The 14,345-nt window shown below is 36.9% G+C and overlaps 1 non-coding gene across 1 annotated transcript; it reads right to left on the bottom strand.

The window, feature by feature from the left end:
• Positions 1–11,105: 11,105 nt before the first annotated feature.
• Positions 11,106–11,212, bottom strand: LOC113864027. Its single transcript, XR_003504635.1, has one exon. It is a non-coding gene; the product is annotated as a small nucleolar RNA R71 (small nucleolar RNA).
• Positions 11,213–14,345: the final 3,133 nt, after the last annotated feature.

Genomic DNA, 14,345 nt, shown 5'->3' on the forward strand with positions numbered 1-14,345 from the left:
TTTCCCAGAAAACTACTTCTAAATACTGCCCAAGTGATGACTTCACCTCGGGCTTCCAGCATAGCACGAGCTCCGTGCCACCACATCTCTGCATCCCCTGTCAGCATATAAGTAGCATATAACACCTTCCTCTCTTCGGCGCAACCCATAGTTAGGAAGATCTTCTCAATCTCCCTGATCCAGAGTTCAGCAGCATCTGGTCCATCCACTCCCATGAATTGAGGGGGATCATTCTTCCTAAACTCTGACAAACCATGGTATTCAGGAGGAGGTGCAGCTGAGGCAGAAGCTGTTGCTGCCTGTGCTGCAGCAGCGGCTTGGTTTGCAGCTTGCTGCTGCTGAATCATATCTAGACTCTGCCTAACAGTGGCTGCCATGGCCTCCATGGCGTGAGCCATTTGGTTCACGTCAGCAGGAGGGGGAGGGTTTGTAGCAGATCTCCTTGGTCTAGCCATCCTAATATATATAGACTAGCTTAGTTTACTAACATTTAATACATTCAGCAATACCATCACATAACTATATTCACAGATTCAGCTTACAGTGATATATTCATATTTAGTATATCATAACAATTTAATCAATTTAGCATTGAGCACAACATCATATCAGCATTTCACACAGCATAACAAACACACTTGTCTCAGCAATCATTTACAGCTTAGCTTAACAACCTTTTATTCATGCAGCATGAATCGCCTATAGCTCACCCCAGTATCATATACCAAGATTTCCTACATCTGTCGTGTCTGAGAACCGAGGTGATCAAGCTCGTCCCCTCACAACCTGATGATTAGAAATTATGATATATGATTCACAGCTAAAATTGACATGTCTAATATGCACAACTGACGTCTAACAACCTCACCCCGTAGGTTTACCTAGACCATGCTCTGATACCACTAAAATGTCACGACCCCTTTTATAAGGAACCGAGAACATTGTTTCTACATCACAAACTTATTTGAAATAAAGTATAGAAAATATAATTATGAAATTCTCTTCTCATTCAAAATAAAACAGAGTTTCTTACAACAAATATCCAACAGAACAACATAATATTACATTTAGTTCATAATATTCAAAAATACCCAAAATTATACTACGTAGCTCCCTCTACATGAGGTCTTAAAATATAAGGAAAAAGGACTTAGATGCAATATTACTCGACTTCAACTTCTATCATTTCTCCACTGGCCCCGCAGCCTGTGAAGTAGATGCAACACCTGCTACATCTGCTCACGTACCACCGTACGATCATCGCAGTACACACGCACACAACGACAAAGAAAGAAATGCAAGGGTGAGCTTACCAAACTTAAAATAAAATCATATATATAGAGCAAAATATTTCTCACAGCAATAATCCCATGCATTTCCAACCCATCTAATGCACAACATGAAAACGGTTTCCAACTGGTTTCACAGCCTAAGTAATCCAGAAGGAACCGAGCCGGTCCGGGAGCGACCCATTCCGGTATCTGGATCCAGACAGCACAGCACAGCAGCTCAGCATGAACTTACCGTTACACGTCTACCCACCTAAACATGTAACTCGGCTCTATAATGATGCAAAACATATATCTCAGCATGATGCACACTGCCAAAATTATTTTAATAGCTCAGCTAAGGCAAGTTTAAGATAGATCAGCCAAAATCTCAGCATTTTAAATCAATTAACAACAGTTACAGCTTAGAAAATAGCTTTTATTCAATAGATCTAACAAAATCATATCAAAACATCTTAAAATAGCATATTTAAACCGTTCAAAACGTAGTTCATAGGTTAAAGTAAACTCCCCTTACCTCAAAAAGATGATTCACACTAGATCTACCGAATATTACTTGTTTTAATGCAAGATTCACCGAAGATTCGGCTTTAGAACGAAGTTTCTCCTAAGAACACCATGAACTTCTATGAGAAAGAGAAGGAGAAGAGAAACGAACGGTAAATCTAGCTTCAAACTTAAAGAAACTTACTTCAAATCCTTCAGAATAGACGTAGAATCTCAGATCTGACAAGAAATCTAAGTTTAGGAAGGTTTAGTATAAGAGAAATGGTGGTATTTGGCCTTAGAACCTTTGAGAACCTTAGATAGGGGTGAAGAAATGAAAATTTCGTGTGAAGCCCCCTTTTTATAGAAAATTTTCGAAATTTACCATTCACCGCGCGGAATTTACTGTTCATCGCCGGAACACTGTTCACCGCCTTACTGTTCATGCCGGAAACACTGTTCAGGGCACTATTCATGTCGGAAAATACTGTGCACGCGTACTGTACATGCACTGTACACGTATGTGACGTCAGCAATGATGTCATGATGATGTCACTGATGACGTCAGCTGTCACTGTACATACACGGTTTTCACTGTTCATACGCGGTTTGCACTGTTCATACACGGTTTGTACGCGGTTTGCACTGTTCATAGGCAGTTTTACTGTTCATCTGACACTGTTCATACGGTACTGTTCACTTTTTTTTTTTTTTAAATAATTTCAAACTCTATCTAAATCTATTCCAGTACCAAATAATCCTTCAATTAACATTGAATAAGTATAAAATATTATAGATTACTCAATAATAAATCTCTAGCCTAACACACGTCCCTCCCCAACCAAAATTCTACTATTTTGTGTGAAAAAATAAAAAAGATGGACCACACATAAAAGATTATTTTTCATTGAAATAAAACAATAAAAAGGTAAAACTTTAAAACTATTTGACTGGTTGATATTATTTTTACTATTTTTATTTTTAATTCTTTATTTTCTTTTGACTTACTTTGATCTTTTTTCTTTGTTTGTTTTTTATTTTCTTGTTACTCACCATAATTAGTGTCTATTTTTGTCTCAACAATTGAACTTAAAATTTATCTTAAAGAAAACATATTTTTTTCTCTTAAAAAATGCAAGAAAACACGTTTCAACTCAATTATCATTAGTTATTTAATGTTTAAATACTAAAATTTTAAAAATCTACAAACAAAAACATATTTGACATTGTTATAAAAATAATCGTTCACATTGACACACTTCATTTTATTAAAATTTGACATATAATAATAATTATAATAATAATATATTTTTGTAATTTATTTTAAAAATAACTATTGAAAGAATAAATAATCATTATTTAATATGATTGATTTTTTTATGAATAAAAATCTTGTAAACATGATTATGTTACACATTATTATTAATTGACAAATTTTATATATAGTTACCTTTTTAAATTATTTATCTTATTTATATATATATATATATATATATATATTAATTTTTATTTTTTTTTAGTTTTTATATAGTTACCTTTTTTTTAGTTTTTGGTGAACGATAATTAGTAGTCTATGCTATATTAAATACTTCTAATAATTTTTTCTCTAACTCTAAATTTTTACATACCGAAGAGATTACATCCTTACCCACTCTTATCTCTTTCACTCTCTATCAACCTCTTTTCTTATGTCACATTTTCACACATTTCATTATTATTATCGTTAAGACTTTGTTTAGGAGTTGATTTTTAAAAAGAAAGGGAGAAAAGAAAAATAATTATGTGATAGTTATTTTTGTTCGAAATATTTTAAATGAGAAAGAAGGATTTATAAACTCTCTAAAACATTCCTAATAGTGAATGTTAGTTAATTCGATCTTCAAGTTCATCCTACACATTATTGGTTAATTACGCCTTTGTTTATGTCTAACAATGGTGATGTCTTGATGTTGGTGAGAGGATAGCAATTTTGAACATTCTCGACTTCCAATTCACAGCGACGAGCACTTTGAAACCATAACTTTTTGTTGGAGCTTGGTCTAGCCTTATTGAAATAAAGTGCAAATCAGTTGCATTTTATGTTTTACTCCAATTTATTTTAAATCATTTTTGTCGTTTAAAACTTTAATTTGTCATTTCATGGAAGAAAGACTGTGATAAGTACTGAAAAAAGAATAGAATTTTTATTAAGTCTTCTATGAATATTCTCTGGAATTTTGAGAGTTCCAGCCTCTCCTTACAACATCTAATTTCTCCCAAGATGCCTTCCCTCCCTTTCTAACTAACCATTTATAGTACATGAAACAAAAATACCGTTATACCAATACAGTTATGTTTGACAAATTCAAATCCATGGCTGCTGTCCTATTCTTAGGCTTCCTCTGATAGACCTTCACTAAAAGTGGCTTACGCCTATCAATACTTGTGCGCCAAAAGATTCACCTTGTCCTCAAGGTGGAAAGAAGGAAATGCCTCTTGCATCCTTGCCGCAAATTCCCAGCTGTTCTCGTAAGCAGGAAGGCCTTGCCATTGTACCAAAACTTCCACATCACCCGCAGTAGCTTCTCTAACCTCCAAAACTTCTTCTGGAGAAACTCATAATTCCTGATCTTCAGACAACATTTCCAGAAGTGGCTGTGACTGAACTAACAGACCCACCATTTTTTTTAACAAAGAAACATGAAACACCGGATGAATCCTGCTAGTTGGAGGTAATTCCAGCTTGTATGCCACCTCTCCTATTTTAGACAACACCTTGAATGGTCCATAAAAGCGAGGACTCAATTTTTCATTCACTCTCTTAGCCAAAGACCTTCGTCGATAAGGTTGAAGTTTCAAAAATACCCAATCACCCTCCTGCAGCTCCACATTTCTCCTATGTTTATTAGCATGTACCCGCATCACATCTTGGGCTTTAAGAAGATTTTCCCTTAATTCTCCCAACAGCTCATCACGGCTTTGCAGCAGCTGATTCACTTCTTCCATTCGAGAGGGAATCACAGCCCCTCTTAAAAGCGTAGAAGGGTCAATCCCATATAAGGCTCGAAAGGGAGTCATCTTGCTAGATGCGTTATAGTTAGTGTTGAACCAAGATTCAGCCCAAGCCAAACACAAACTCCAATTTTTGGGTCTTGTCCCCGTTAAACACCTCAAGTAAACTTCCACACTTCTATTAACCACTTCCATTTGAACATCCGATTGTGGGTGGTAGGCGGAGCTGAATTTCAGCTGGGTACCCACTGCTCGGAACAAATTTCTCCAAAAATTACTCATAAAAATCATATCCCTATCTGTGACAATAGAACTCGGAAAACCGTGTAACTTCATAATTTCTTGTACAAAAATGGCTGCCACATCTCCAGCAGTGTAGGGATGACTCGGCAGCAAGAAATGGGTGTACTTCGTTAGTCTATCCACCACGACTAGAATTGTGTTCTTCCTTTTGGATTTTGGCAGCCCTCCTACGAAATCCATGGATATATCTTTCCATACCACTGTGGGGATTGGCAATGGTTGTAAAAATCCAGCTGGGGTTAGCGTAGAATATTTATTTCTCTGACACACATCACAGGCAGCCACAAACTCCTTTATATCACTTCTCATACCTTCCCAATAAACTACATTGGCAATTCGGTTGAATGTTCTAAAATAATCAAAGTGCCCTCCAATCAACAAAGAGTGAAATTCCTTTAAAATAATGGGAATTTTTGCAGAAGATTTAGGCAACACCAAACTATTCTTCTTATAGAACAGTTTCTGATCTTTCAGAACATACCCTTCATGAGAAGCTGGGTTCAGTAGTAAGTCCTGTATGATTCCCTTCAACTTAGTATCTTGTTGAATCTCCTCTAGCCATTCCTCCAAATCAGACATCTTTATAACCGAGATTGAAAAATAAGAGCTCCGTCGTGACATAGCATCAGCTACTGTGTTATCTTTGCCTGGTTTATACTGCACTTCAAAATCATACCCAAATAACTTCGAAATCCAACGGAACTGTTCTTCTGCCCACAATCGTTGCTCAGTGAGAAATTTCAAACTTTTTTTGTCAATCCTTATAATGAAATGACTTCCCAGCAAATAATGTCGCCACTTTTGCACAGCTTTAACTACTGCCATCAACTCCCTCTCATACACATACTTTTTTTTATTTCTTTCTGACAGGGCAGTGCTCCAAAAAGCAAGTGGCTTACCATCTTGAAGCAAAACTGCACCCAAACCTGTTCCTGAAGCATCCGTTTCTAAAACAAATGTTTTAGAAAAATCTGGAACAGCCAACGTGGGCAGTAAGGTCATGGCTTGCTTGAGTCTATTAAATGCCACTTGAGCTTCCTCACTCCACAAAAAACTATCCTTCTTTAATAGCTGAGTCAATGGTCTAGCAATGAGACCATATTGCTACACAAACTGCCTATAGTATCCCGTTAAACCTAAAAATCCCCGCAAGCTCTTCACATCTTTGGGCTGAGGCCAAAGCCACATAGATTCTATTTTGTTTGGATCAGCTGCTACAGTGTCCGCTGAAATAACATGGCCCAAGTATTCCAAAGTTGCTTGGCCCACAATGCATTTTTTTTCCATTCACCTTTAACTCATTTTGCTGTAGAATTTCCAATACTGTAGCCAAATGTTGTGCATGCTCCTCGACATTCCTGCTATAGATTAGAATATCATCCAAAAATACCAACACATACTTCCTCAATAATGGTCTGAGCAATTCATTCATCAAAGCTTGAAAGGTTGATGGAGCATTTGTGAGCCCAAAAGGCATGACTACAAACTCATAGTGCCCCTCATGAGTTCTGAAGGTTGTCTTTTCAATATCCTCCTTTCTCATTCTGATTTGGTGATAACCGGATCTTAAATCCAACTTTGAAAAAATTTCTGCATTACCCAATTCATCCAGCAATTCATCAATAACAGGAATAGGGAATTTATTAGGTATAGTAACCTTGTTAAGGGCCCTATAGTCCACACAAAACCTCCAACTTCCATCTTTTTTTTTCACCAAAATAATAGGACTAGCATAGGGACTCAAACTCGGTCTAATAATTCCAGCTACTAGCATCTCACCAACCATCTTCTCAATTTCAGTCTTTTGGTAATGAGGGTACCTGTAGGGCCGGATGTTGGGAATAGCAGCTCCCTCCTTAAGATGTATGGCATGATCCTGATTCCTTGTCGAAGGTAATGTCTTTGGAACCTCGAACAGCACAGCATATTGATGTAAAACTGTAGTTAACTCTGCTGTAGGTTCCACAAACTGCTGAATCAACTGACACTCCAACAAAAAACCTTCCCCTTCTTGCTGTATAGTCTTAATCATAGAGTTCAGTGAAGTGTTGCGTTTAGTTAATTCTGGTTCCCTCTTCAAGGTGACCAGCTGCCCTTCCACCCTTATTTTCAATGTTAATTGTTCAAAATTTGCTCTAATTTCTCCTAACCCAGCCAACCATTCCAGCCCCAAAACCATCTCTACTCCCCCTAATTCAAACAAATAAAAGTCTTGTTTGATAGGTACCCCTTGTATCGTCATGGCAACCTTAGCACATTTACCTTTACACCGAACCTTATGCCCATTGATAGTCATATTTTAATACATCTTTCTCTCTATGTTTTCGATTTAATTGAGTCTTTTTAGTATATTATTTTGATGTGTTAGTTTAGATTTGTGTTGGCAAGTCATTTAGGATTTAAATTTAAATCTTTCTTAATTCCCGCCATAAATTCTTGTTTTGACACAGTTTCTTGAAAAGACCATATCTGGAGCTACACTACTCGGAATTGGACAAAATTGGTGTCCCTGGAAAGATAAGAGAGAGATCTACAACTTCTATGTTGCGAGAAAAGCCCAGTTAGAACATATTCAGGCCCAAAACTGCGTCACAATGTTGCAGTCCTGCAATGAATTTTTCAGAATTTGGTTTTATTGTTGACATTACTTAATTAGGATTTTAGGAACCTCGTTAGGAAGCTGGACCTTAATTAAGCCCAATTATTTTGTCTTTAAATAGGGTTTATGATTTCGCGTGGGGATATTCTTCCCTCTTTTTTGCCTTAATTTTCAGAATTTTAAATAAAAGCTTTCGTAAGGATTCCTCTCGTCTCCCTCTCTTTTATTTTTGGAAACTTTATCCCCTTCTCTAATTGGTCGAGCAACATGATTATGAAGCAAGGCTAATTCATCAACCTGTTCAAAGTTTCAAAAACTACATTGCATTCGAGTTTCAAAATAGGTTTTATCGAATTCCTCCTTTCCTTCCTCTTTTCTAATTAGGTTAATTACGTTTTTCATGATATGGAATTTTCGTTGCATCCTAAATAGAAAGAATAGGTTAATTTCATATTTGAATTAATTGGATTCACCTAATTTAATCAATCAATTGTTCTAAATTTTGTTAAAGCATTGGGTTTGCGATTGCGGTTCTTGTTTTGATGGAATTCATAATCTAGATTTAGATTTTAGGGTTGTTGATGCGCATTGAATTAGTGTGATTGGAAATTCGTTGGGATCATATTTGTGTGAACGACGAGAATTGCATTGTAGGGATTGAGATCTTGAATTGGTTGAATTTCATAATCCTTAATTTTTGTTTTTGTTATTTTGTCGTTTAAATTCAAAACAAATCCTCCCCCAATCTAATTTGAAATTGCATGATGGAACTAAAAATAAAATGCATTTTATGTCCTTGAGAGATGACCTAGGTTTGCTTCTTGTATTGCACAAATTTTTGAGAAAATCTAGCTTGTTTGATACCATTGCGACGTGGTTATCACCCATCACCAACCTCTACCACATAGGAAGGTGTATTTTGAACGGGTAAATGAGCTCTACAAACCAATTCATGGGAAATGAAATTATGGGTAGCCCCACAGTCAATTAACATTATCACTCTCTCTTGACCCAGCTCACCCCACACCTTAAGGGATCTCTTGGAGGTGAATCCAGCAATACTATTCAAAGATAATTATTTGAACTTTGCCCCTTGCTCCTCACCTTCTGAATTGTCCTCCTCACTCTCGTTCATACCATCCTTCTCCTTCAACAACATTACTCTTAATTGTTTATTTTTACAGATGTGATTTGGCCCATATTTTTCATCACACCTAAAACACTCCCCCTTTCTTATTTTTTCCTGCATTTCCACATTAGACAGCCTTTTGAAATCACTTCCCCGTCTTCTAAATCCTGACCCACTTCCATTACTGCCAGCCAACGATGCAGCTGAAACAACTTCAGCATTTGTTCCTCCCACTCCCCGATTCTGCCCTGTATCCACCGTCACCGTACGGGAGAAAGAGGACGGTCTATATTGGCTCCCCTGCTTCCCTACGGCTCCCACTCCATTCTTCATCACTGTTGCATTCTTTTGATTGATCATCAAAGTTTTCTTCATCATTGATGTCAGATCCAGAGGTTCATACAATTTCACTTCTGCTCTAATTTCTTCCTTCAAGCCATTGACAAATATATCCATCAAATGTTCCTCTCTGACCCCCTTCAGCATCCCTGCGAACTTCTCAAATTAACAAACAAATTCCTCCATTGTACCTTCTTGCCTTAAAGCCAATAGAGCCGCGAAAGGGCTGTGTACCATGGCAGGCTAAAATCTACCTATAATAGCTTCTTTAAACTCTTCCCAATTTTGGTGCGGATGACATGACTCCCACCATTGAAACTAACTTAGAGCTTTACCTTCAAGAGCTACCATAACCGCCTGAAGTTTCTCACCCTCCTCGACCCCTTGCAAACAGAAATAGCGTTCCAATTTATTAACCCACCCAAACACATCTTTTTCTCCCTCATACACCGGAATTTTCATTTTTTTCCATCGTTCACTCGCTCCAACAGGTTGCCCCCCTCCTGCCGCGTCTGACCGAGTGTCATCTTTTGCTCATCGCGCTGTTTCTTCCTCCGTCCGACGCGCTGCCTCATTTCTCGCGTCTTCTCCAAAACGATGAACCAAGGATTCCACCAACGCCTCCAGTCGTCGAAATTGTTCTTCTTCTCGATTCCGATCCCCTTCACGCTCGCGATTCCAAGCTTCCATATATTGCTCCAATCGTTCGATTCTTGACTCCATTCTTGTAGTTCTTTTGCTCATATACGATAACGATACCACAGCTCCCGGATGGAGCTCTGATACCAAATTGATAAGTACTGAACAAAGAATAGAATTTTTATTAAGTCTTCTCTGAATATTCTCTGGAATTTTGAGAGTTCCAGCCTCTCCTTACAACATCTAATTTCTCCCAAGATGCCTTCCCTCCCTTTCTAACTAACCATTTATAGTACATGAAACAAAAATACCGTTATACCAATACAGTTATGTTTGACAAATTCAAATCCACGGCTGCTGTCCTATTCTTAGGCTTCCTCTGATAGACCTTCACTAAAGGTGGCTTACGCCTATCAGACTGCTTAGTCACATGACAAGTTTGTAATTAGATTCTCTTTCACAGTCTATATATTCATATTTAACCTTTATTTTATTTGAAATTTACACTAATTTATATATTAATTGTACAGGCTGCAAGTGGATTTTGAATGTGTTTTGGGCCAAATTTATGGAAGATTAGAGTTTTGCAGCAGTCAACACCTCTAGTCCCTTTCAACAAGCACGAGGGTACTTTGAGCCTATTCACGGTCATGCTTAGGGCCTTGCACGATCATGCTAATTTGTGGGAAGTCCACTTATGAAGAGTTTTTAGGGTTTTCAAACCTTATAAAAAGATAGACCTCAGGCATCCTGTGAGCACGGTTCGACATCTTGTATTTTGCTTTGTTTATTGTCAATTTTTTATTTATTTATTTTTATTTTTTATTTTTTATTTTTTATTTTCTTTTAGTGTATGCTCCCTCATTCTCAGTGCTCTACCGCTTGTCTATTTGATATGGAGATTGAGAGAATAGTGAGTAGACAAAGGAAGGAAGTGAGAGAGTAAAGAATGGCAGAGGGAAGGAAATCAATTCAAGATTACATGACACCTACTGCTAGAGGCACTCCTGAAAGCATTGCAGCCCCTAATGTGGATGTCGACAAGTTTGTGCTAAAGCTAGCGTTGATAACTGTGGTACAAAACTCCATCCAGTTTGAAGGCATGCCCAACAAAAATCCTAATCTCCATTTGACAAAGTTCCTACGATTGACTGATATCATCAAATACAACGGAATCTTCAATGATGCTATTCAACTATGCCTTTTTCCCTTTTCGATATCGGAGAAGATGAATGCATAATTTGTCTCACTCCCAGCTAATTCCATCACAACTTGGGAGGATCTCACTCAACAATTCTTAGGAAAGTACTTTCGCCTATCAAGGTCCTCTAAGCTTATGATAGAGATATGTTGCTTCCAACAATATGAAGCAGAATCCTTGTTCGAGGCATGGGAGCGATTTGGAGAGCTTTTAAGGAGGTGTCATCATCATGATTTTCTGACATAGAGACAAGTGCAAATATTTTACAATGACCTATCAATCACTACTAGGGCTACAATCAATATCGCAGCAGGAGGGTCCTTCATAAGAAAAGATCTAGATGATGCATACAAACTAATAGATGAGATGTCATTTGCTAGCTTCTAGTGCCACACTACTGACTTTTATAACATCAAGAGGAAAGAGACCACCCCAGTCTACTAAGCAGAGACTAGTAGCCCACCAATGAACCAAATAGCAGCTATTGCAAAGCAACTAGAATCTTTAATGAAGGCTCAAGACCAACCTGTAAGATCTTTTGCAAGCCTAGAATTGAAGCAAGAGAAGACAAATTTCATAGGCAATCATAACTCGAGATGGCGAAGTAATCTTCATAACTCTTGGGGGAATGGCTTTGGAAGCCAAAAGTCAAGCATTTATTGCCCTCCCCATATGCAAAATTAGGGAGCAAGAGTAGAAGGAAAAGAAGCCCCTAGATTTTAGTCCAACTTCCAAGAATAAATTATGCAATATGTGCATTACTCTGATAAGAGGATGACAGAGCTTAAATCCAAGTTGGACCAACATGTCAAAAGAACCGATAAGAAATTCACAGACATCAAATCTAAATTGAGGGCTCAATCTTCAAAACTTGAATCACAATTAGAAAAAATCACGAACCTCCTCAGTCAAAGAGCACTAGGAACACTACCATCTCAGTCCGAACGTAATCCAAGGGAGCAATACAATGTCATCACCCTTAGAAGTGGAAAGAAATTACAAAAATTGCATAACAGAGGCACATGCACGCCTATATTTGCTAAGAAGCACGCTCATGTTGATTCTACAAGTACACCTGTGTTTATTGATGAGTACGCCCCTGCTGCAATAGAAGCACGACTGTGCTTATACAAGCACACTCATGTCAATAATAAAAACACGACTGTGCATCACCATGAACAAAGTCATGCTTCAAGCGCAAGGCCTGAAAAAGAAAAGAAGGAAGAGTTTCTTGTTCAACCAAGGCCCTTTGAACTTAAGATACCTTTACCACAACAACTGCGGGGTCACCCTCCTTATGATGAAGAGCTTTACAAGTTCTTAGACCTATTGGACAAAGTGCATATCAATATGTCTTTCATTGATGTCATCTCCAAAATGCCCAAATATGCTAAATTTTTAAAGAAAATTTTGACCAATAAGAGCAAGCTGAGAGCACATGAAACTGTGAACCTTACCGAGGAGTGCTCAGCTATAGTCCTTAAAAAGCTTTCACCTAAGCTTAAGGACCTAAGAAGTTTTACTATTCCTTGCACAATTGGAAAAACTTATATTGATAAGACTTTATATGATTTAGGAGTAAATATTAAACTTAAACCTTATTCTATTTTCAAGAAGCTTAGAATGCATAAACCTAAGCTGACCTCCATGTCACTTTATCTGGCAGATAGGTCGATCACATACCACAAAGGCATAATGAAGAATGTACTTGTAAAAGTTAAGGAGTTTATATTTCCTGCTGACTTTGTGGTGCTTAACATAGAGGAAGATGATGATGTCCCCATCATATTAGGAAGATCGTTCTTGACCACTGCAAGGGTCATTATAGACGTACAAGAGGGAAAGCTCACATTAAGGCTAGATGATGAGGAAGTTATATTTCAAATTTTTAATTCTTTAAAGTACCTTTCTAGCCAAGAGTCATGTCCTATTTTAGCACTGCAGATGTTGCTTCTCCTCCTCCATTTTATGTGAAGCGTGGAACCCCAAGAAGGAAGCAATCTAAGAAGAAAAAAATACAAAAGCTCAAACCATTCATTAATAACCCTCCTGATTTAGAGCTTAAATTTTCTTCTCTTTATTTAATCCTCACCCTAACAATAATTCTTCTGACGTAATAGGTGTTGGGGAGGCGAATCTATTAGGGAGACAATTACATATCAAGGGAGTCACTCCTGAGACCCATGTCTTCTTCCCTTCATAATTTAATAGGAACGTCAAGCTCATGACATTAAACAAGCGCTCTCGGGAAATAACCAATGTTTTTTTTTATTTTATTTAAATTTTATTTCTTTTTATTTATTTTAATTTTGCTATTGTTATTTTATATTTAGGATGAAGAATAAGCATATTTGAAGCCGAAGGAACCGAGTTGATTGTTCCTGCCAACAATTTTGAGCTCTGAATAATGAGCACGCCCATGCTACATGTATGCACTGCCGTGCATGACGACGCAACTGAGGAAGAAAGCTCCACATTATAAGCATGGGCGTGCTTAAGGTTTCAGCATGGTTGTGCTCCCTCACCAAAAGCCATTGCGCCAAGAATTATCGGAGAACCTCTTTTCTTTTATTCAATTGTCTTCTTTCTATACTTTTGATTTGATTTTTTTTCAAATATTGAGGACAATGTTTTACTTTAAGTGTGGGGGAGTGGTTCCTAATTATATGATTGTTATTGCATGTTCTTAAGTAAAGTGCCTGTACCATTTTTATGCTAATTTGAATCTCTTTCCCTCATAGAACTCAATTTTTCCATATAGAAGAGCATGTTGAGTGATTATCATTGACATTATATTTTCATTTAGAAAACTAATAATTAGCTGAGTTCTTTACTTTTATGCTCTACATTAAACTTTAACCCACAAATATGAGTTTTAAGTCTTTAAGGGGGTTTTTTTTATCTTAATTTAATTAACTGTACCTCTTTCCTCATTGTTTTGTGTGATTATCTCCTTAGGATTTGTGCTCTAGAACTTGACTTGTAACCAGCTTGAAACTACTCTTTTTTATTGCATGTTTTAATGTGATTAAGGCATAATAGGATTTTTATTCTTGACCTTTAACATGTTTAAGATAGAAATACAACTAGTTGAATTGTTTAATAAATTCTACTCTATATCTCTTATGTGCAAAGAGAAAGAAAGTATGAAAAAAAAATAGCAAAAAGAAAAGAAAAAAAGGTTATATATGAATGAAAGGAGAGAGGAGTAAAGATATTGTTTACATATAAAAATATAAAAATTACTCTAAGAACTTCATTTGTAAACTTAAGGAATGTTTGTAATTTTTATAACTTATTAACTCTTTGAATATCCCTTCCCTTCATTTATCTCACCTCAATTATTATAACTTCTTGGCCACATTATAA

Source organism: Abrus precatorius, unplaced genomic scaffold (assembly GCF_003935025.1).
Source record: "Abrus precatorius isolate BTA unplaced genomic scaffold, Abrus_2018 Scaffold3, whole genome shotgun sequence".
NCBI lineage: Eukaryota > Viridiplantae > Streptophyta > Magnoliopsida > Fabales > Fabaceae > Abrus > Abrus precatorius.